Below are 7,469 nucleotides of genomic sequence, written 5' to 3'. Positions count from 1 at the left end.
GACTCTTCTGTGGAGGCCTGCTGTGGAGACCACCTGCTCCTAACTCAGTACTTCCTCAGGCCTTATGTGCCCCCTTGAATTCCTGCAAGCCTCAATTACCATAATTTTCATGCCTTGTGGCTTATCACATAGACTTGACTCCCTATATAATTTTCAGCTCCGTTTGAGCATGGTCAGTGTTCCTCAGCTCCCCTTGGAGGGTGACAGCAGGTGGTGAATGGTGAAACCTCTTCCACTGCTGGTCTGTGCCAAAGAATACATTCACCTGCTCATCATCTGCTGGTTTCCTTATCTGAAGTAAATGTGGAATCAAAGCATATAGCAAAAAATGTGTTTTCTTTACAATGGGAAGTATAAGACAAGTAATAGCAAGAAGAGGAGGCGTTACACACTTGTTTGAGTCACCTCTTTTAAGTAGTTGCTTCAAGATTCTTCGTGTCCATCTGTCATTCATGTTGCACACTTAGTCACTTCCCTGCATACATTTGTGGTGACAATACAAACCTCTGATGCAACTAAGAGCAGGAGTTCTGAAAATGGAGAACTCTGGCCTTTGCTCCTCCACTCTTTCAGTGTGTTTGTGGTTAAATCGACATAGCTGAATTGCAAGAGAAGTTGATGACTGCTTTCTGCACCCTGATACAGTGGTTTTCTGATATCCCCTTGATTGGTACTAGTCTGGGATCAGGGTGGAATGGTGGTAAGTAGGAGTCAGACAGGAGTAAAGGGGGGTCAAGGGCTTGAGGCTGCAGCCCACTGGCTCCACTATGTGCAGTTGTGGTGTTTGGCCTTTTGAGGGCAGAGCGTTTCCACAGTGTCAGCATCCCTGGCCAAAAATGATGCTAGATATGAATCAAGTGTCTGGCACGTAATAACTGTCTTTCTGCTTATGATACTAAAATACCCATTTAAAATTAACTGTTGTTTTGAGTGTTATGTTGACAGCAGTGCAGTATGAAGCTAATGATTTTTACTAGATAAGGGTTTTGACAATAATGTTTGCAAGTGCCTTTAGATTGACCGCACAAGTTGTGTATCTGCTCCAAAGGCAATTTCGACTCCAGCTCTTTTATGAATCTGCTTCTAGGTGAGGATTTAACCCTGCACTGGTGTCTTGCAATACTATTGTTTTGCATCTGTAAATACAAATTCCAGGGGGAGGAATTTAAAATTCTGCTTTTTATTTTTGTGTGCTTGGTTCACTTTGTAGCATCATTTTGCAATTTTCAGTTTGTCCTGTAGTAGTAAAGATGGGACTCATTAGGTAGTTTTTGTTAAGGTCTGCACTAACCTGTGGAGAAATGGTCCCTGTCCTGAAAAAGTAAAACGTGGAAGATACATCAGGGAACAACTGGAAGGGGGGAAGTTACACACCCAGAAACTTGAGGATTTCTTTCATCAAAAGTCTTCAGAGGTGATGCAACACCCAACTTTGAATGTCCTTTCCTCCATTGGAAACATCTCCCTGACAGTGACACTCAGGTGTCCTGTAAAATTAATGGTGATAAGAAGGTAACAAAACCAGAAGCTGACTGAGTTGGCCATCAGTGATTGCTGGGGGAGATGAGCACTGGATTTCCCTGGGGATTTTCAGTTTTTCATGAGCCTTTTTTATTTATTTTTTTTAATTGGCTGGACAAGCTAAACCTCTGTCATGGAAAACCACTAAACAGAGATCCTTCTACCAGTGTACCACCAGGTTTAGTGAGATGTCCGTGCAGACATGCTTTCACTGCCTGTTTTGATTTGATTCATGGACTTGAAGCCACTGATCTTTCTAATGGAAGCTTCCAGTTTCCACAAACCCTACCAAACTGGCCAGCTAGGGCCATGCTGTCCCCAACAACAGCTCACCAGAGAAGCAGCTATGTCATCACTGGAGGTCTGGAAGAAGGTCTCCTGCCTGCCAGGTGCCAGCAGGTGGAATGGGTGGTTGAAATACAGCAGTGTTGCTTCAGCTGGTTTTGGTGGGAGGTTTCCACAATGAAGGACCTCCAATGGTGCACCCCAGGTAGATTCAGACAGGTGAGTAAACCGGAGCTGCTTAACGATGGGATGGCAGAGGAACATGCAGGTTTTTTGGTGGTAGCTTGCAGAGAAGTGGGGACCTCTGGTACTGTAATGCTTGGGTCTCTTTATGTGTTTAATCTGTGCCAGCCTGTGTGAAGAAAACCCCAAAGTCTCCTGTGCCCATCCTGGTCCTGTGTGTGTGTTGTCCAGAAGTGAAGCTGTGGAGGAGTTACATATAAGCCCAGAGTGCTCTTGCTAGTAACATAGCTCAGTGGGGAAGTGAGGAGCAATTTTGCTGGTTTTTTTACTTATCTTCTCCTGCAGTCTTACAGGAAAAGCTTGTCTCACCATGCTGCAAAGGAAATGTAGGAAATGTTCCTTTTTCTTCTTTTTTCTTTTTTTTTGCTTCAGGTCCATGAAATCAGCTCCACCTACACAGTGGTGGTATAGCCAGTTCTCACACTCTTCTTAATAGCCATCTGCCTGTGCAATTAATGGCTTGTCTGCTTTTGCCATAGCTTGGAGGAAAAGACCAAACAAGAGCATTGAGTACTTGCTTAAAATACCTGAAGTGTCTGTGTGGATGCTCCAGGATGGATCCTCAGCACTGGCTACAAACAACCCCTACTTACCTAAAGTCTTGTAAAATATTAGAGAGCAATTGACCTTTCCCATCATGCCCTTCAAACAGGGCAGGTTTCCCACCTGCTGGGTGAAAAATTAACAGCTGTGGCAATATAATATTCCCAAAATACTCACTTCCAAGAGCTGAGCATGAGGCTTTTGATGGTTTGAAAGATATGATGACTGGCATCCTGGCTTCCCCTCCAGTGCATTTGGCAGGTGGTGAGAGAAGCAGAAAACGCCTCTGGAATGAAGTACTTCCAACTCTGCTTAAGAAAAAAGCGTGGAGGTATTTAGCAGATCACAGAAGTAAATTTGGTTTGTGTCAAGAATAAATATTTCCCAAGACAACAAATAAAAACTTGTACAAGCTTTCCCTACCAGTTCTCAGCAGCTGATGGAGCAGGGCTCAGCATCAAGTGGGATGGAGTCAGGGAGGGAATGGGAGCACCTGCTGAGCTGCTGGTGCTCAACAGCCTTAAGTCCTATCTCATCCTTGTGTGGATGCATCCATCTGGAGGAAGACCAGCCATTCTCCTTGCCAGCCTCCTTTTACTCCCAGGCATTATGAAAAATATGCGTTACTCCCCCCATGGCTGTTTTGTGACCCAGCTCATGCTCTTTGGTGCTGCAGTGCCCCTAAAAGTGGGGTGGCTGTGCCTGAGCACCTGGGGAGCCACAGCAGGACACAAAACATTGTGAAATGAAATCCAGGCTGGGTTAGGCAGCCTGGCTGTAAAAGTGGGCTTCAGCTTGGAATTAATTACCAGAGTGTTGCAAGATGCAAGGTAAGGTAAACCTAAAGGCTGTGAAAGCAAGGTGAGAAGGCTGACCTAGCGTGTGGCAGTGCTAGAGGGGAGGATGCCAAATCCTGTCCCTCTGCCATCATTAAGTCCCTCATGAGCTGCTTTAGTGGCAGCTGAAGGACCTTCTGCAGAACATCAGCACTGTGATGCCACTCTGCGAGGTGGATGGGTAGGGTTATCACTCTGTTCCTGGGCATGTCTATGCAGGTGCTGGTCCAAAGAGCAGCCAGGCAATAAATGTCAGGGCCCTAGGATTTCCCATGGCCTTAGGAGTCCTGAATTAAAACCAGAGACTATGTGTGATAGCTCTTCAAGGGACTCAAAGATTAAGCCGGGTGATTTTATTTTTTTATGCAAGATGTGCTGAGCATGTACAATCCAGCAGTTTCCACACTCTTTTGCATGCCAAACTCCCCTGAGCATGACCTTCCTCATCCCCACGGTCCTTCTCACCACCCCCCAGCCCTCCTGATCCCCACCTACTCTTTCAAATCAGCAACTTTGCTTTGTTCTGCCCCCTTTGTACCCCTCCTCATCGGAAGCTGCCATCACCAAAGCGAGTGCATTGCTCTTACTAATAGCAAAGTAATCAATTTGAGTTACTGTATACATTAGTAATGGCCATGTAATTGTAGTGCAAATTAGGTTTGGGCAGGCGGTGAAGCCTGAGACATCTCGTCTTCCTGAGCAGAGCTTGGATTTACTGTCCTCTGGGGAAGGCCACAGTGAAACGCCCCTCTCCCCCCCTCACAAATCCTCTCTTGATTGGATACGGTATGGTCGTCTGATTAAAATTGTGCAGTGGTTCAGAAAATGATTTTCAGCCAGTGCTTCACAGTAAATTATTTCTCCCCCCCAAGACAACAAATTCTTACAAGTACAGCTGGACACAGAAAGAAGAAGCTTAAGAAAAGCATGGAGTTGTCTTTCAACAAGTGGTCTGGCATTGCTTATAGGTGGTTAGACACCAAGTGGAAGGGCTGAATTTACCGTCATTTTTTGGTTGTTTCCCTGGAGGGACTGTGGGAGCCTGGGGAGTGAATAACAACAGGCAGTAAAGCAGCTTTATGTATGCTATATTAAAGATGAAAAATGTAATATTTCTATACAAATAAATGTAAATCTGATTTCCTCCCTTCTGAGAAAAAAAAAAAACAACACCCTAAAAGCTAATGAAGTCTATCAGTGGCAATGAACCATCTGACTCTTTAACAGTCGTGGCAGGAGAAGGAAATTGGCACATGGTGCAAAATAGCAGAGACTCTGTCACACCTGATCCCAACTTCCCACCCTTGCTGCAGCACAGGCTCTCTCCACTTCATATTTGCTCCCTGAGAAGTGGGTAGTGTGGGGGAGGGAAGGGCTGTTTATTAAATTAAGAAAATATGTTTCTCGGCATATTGGCACTGAGCTGGAAAGGAGCAGCTTGGTTGCCCACTCCCTCTCCCGGGCCCCGCAGGATCGTTCCTCAGGGGGCTTGATTAGTGCCTTTGTCCATCCAGTTTGAAATGTCACATTTCCTGCTGCAATTAGAAGGAGCTTTTATCCTTGGGATGTGTGTGTGTGTGTGTCTGAGGGGGTGTTTTCATTCCCTCCAGGTGAATGTTTTAGTAAGCACCATCCAATACATAATGCAAATACTTGAAAAGAAACATTTTACTTTTACTAAAGGCTGTTATTGCAGCTTTTGTGACCTTTCAGAGGTCCCTGGGAACTTGAAAGGAGAAGTGGGCATATAAAAGGAAGCTTGGTCTTGTTGGGAAACAGGAGAGAGGTGTTTTCAGCAAACTCAGTTCCCAAAGGAGCTGCTCTCACCTTTGCAGGGCTTGTCAGTGCCAGCCTGCTGGGACCCAGCAGCAGCCCCTCCTGAGACCACCTCTGGGCAGCTGGCAACAAAAGGCCACCATTTTTTGGTGGAGACAGGGCAAGAGATGCCCAAGGGCACATGCTGCAGGTACAGTACTCCATGGTAATACACCAGCCCTGTGCCCAGCTCTGAGGGTCCTGGGCATCCCTTTGCTGGAGGGGATTGAGTCCAGGCAGCGGGGCTGGCTGAGCAGGGCAGGGGGCCAGATGGAGAACCTGCTTCAGGGAACTCCAAGGCAGCAAAAGCATGCTAGGCAAATGTACAGTACAAGTTTAGGGCTTGGGTATGGGGCTGGCTGCACCAGGGCAGTGCAACATTTGGAATAGTTTCTACCACAGACTTCAGAACACAGGAAGGAAGCTCAAAGCTCGAAAGAAAGGACCTTGTGTACAGATTAGCACCTTTTCTAAATCACTTTTATTCCATGTTGTCTGACACGTGTCCATGTGTCCTACTACATAATGTTCTGTGTGTCCTACTACGTGTTTTCTCACACCATGGGGGTGTTGCTATTTCACATTTGGAGTGACTTTGCACAAGGCCCAGGATACTTGTGGTTTCCAGGTAGTCCCCCTCCCACTTTTCCCTCTACCTTACCATTTTTCATAGAAATCATAGAATCTCAAAATGTTTGGGTTGGAAGGAACCTTAAGGAGCATCTAGTTCCAACCCACCTGCAAGGGCAGGGACATCTCCCAATAGACCACATTGCTCCAAGCCCCATCCAACCTGGCCTTCAGTAAGAGGCCTTTTCAAGTACTTTTTCCTCTTTTGGTCTTGCTTTCCTTGTTCTTCCCTCATTATTCAGTGTTCTGGCCCTGCCTTTGCTGCACAGCTCACAAGGTGTTGTCCGGTTCAGACTGGGCTGATCTGCAGGGAAATATGGCTAGATTTTGAATATACAAAAGCAAAAGCATGAAGCCAAACATGTTAGTAAGGGGCAGGCTTTAATTACCTAGTTATTATTGGATTATTCCAGAGTAGAGGAAATATGAGTAATGCTATGTCTGTGCTTCTGGCATACGACTGCTGTCAAATTCAATAAGGACTTATTAAACTTCACAGAGGTGTGACTAAAGGAAATGATGAGCAGAATGTGGAAAATAGCAATCATGGTCCTATTGTGTGTGCTTTGAATTTCCGATTTGAGGGAGTGGGGAATGTCTGTGAGGGAAGAGCAGGAAGAAATTGTCATATTTTGTCATCAAAGAAGATCACAGTTAGGCTTAAGAGAAAGCCATCCAACATGAAGTCATGGGTGTTCCTCTGGCCCAGGTGACCCAGGGTGCTGCTGAGTCTTCTGTCATAGCTTTCCTGGGTGTCATGCCTTATGCCCTTTACAGGAGACAATTGTTGACTGAAATGTTCAGAAATGATCCTGAAAGGAGAGACCAGAGTGCAGGTGTGTCCTCTGTGCAGTTAGCACTACAGGGTCATGGTCTCCAGCTCTGTCACCCAAGTGTGGTGCATCTTGGGCATCTCAGCTCCAACTCCAGGGACTGGCATACCCACAGACTGTAGAAGCTGGAATAGAGTTGCTGCTGGTTGAATCTTTGTCTTGCTTTTTAGAAACTCAAGTTTCCCATCTGTCAACCCCGCAGTGTACCCAGTACCAAGATATACCTGTTCTGCACAGGCTGCATTGTGGCTTACTGGTGATGTTTTGGAGAGCAGCAGCTCTACTTCAATGACATAAGAGGATGCAACACGTCTGAAGATGTCCAATGTGAGATCCAAGCTCTGGGAGAGGTAGGAATTTGGGTTCATATCTCTGCTTCATGCCTTCTAACCAGCTCATGAACCCTGCCTCTCCCCCCTGCCCCCAGCTTTCTGGCTTCATCCTTCAGAGGTACATCTCCTCCTGTTGAAGGCACAGGGAGATCTCAGGTTTAGGCAGTCTGGATCATCCTAGCATAGCAAGGATGATAACGTAGTACCTCATATTTTTACTGTCACTGTGCACATGTTAATCACCTAAGCAACTCATCCAGATTGTGCCTGCATCCTCTTGAATCAGACTCTTCCGAGATACGCGTTTATTTAGGAGTCAGCATGGAAGGCTGCTCTGGAGAGTCAGGGCCTGCTATGAAACATGCAGTTATCTCCTCTGAAGATGTATAATTGTAGAGCCAGATTTGCTGCTTATATAAAAACTGCCAAAA

Source organism: Apus apus, chromosome 2 (assembly GCF_020740795.1).
Source record: "Apus apus isolate bApuApu2 chromosome 2, bApuApu2.pri.cur, whole genome shotgun sequence".
In the NCBI taxonomy this organism is placed as follows: Eukaryota; Metazoa; Chordata; class Aves; order Apodiformes; family Apodidae; genus Apus; species Apus apus.
The sequence above is the reverse complement of the archived record's forward strand: the minus strand, read 5'-3'. Positions refer to the sequence as shown.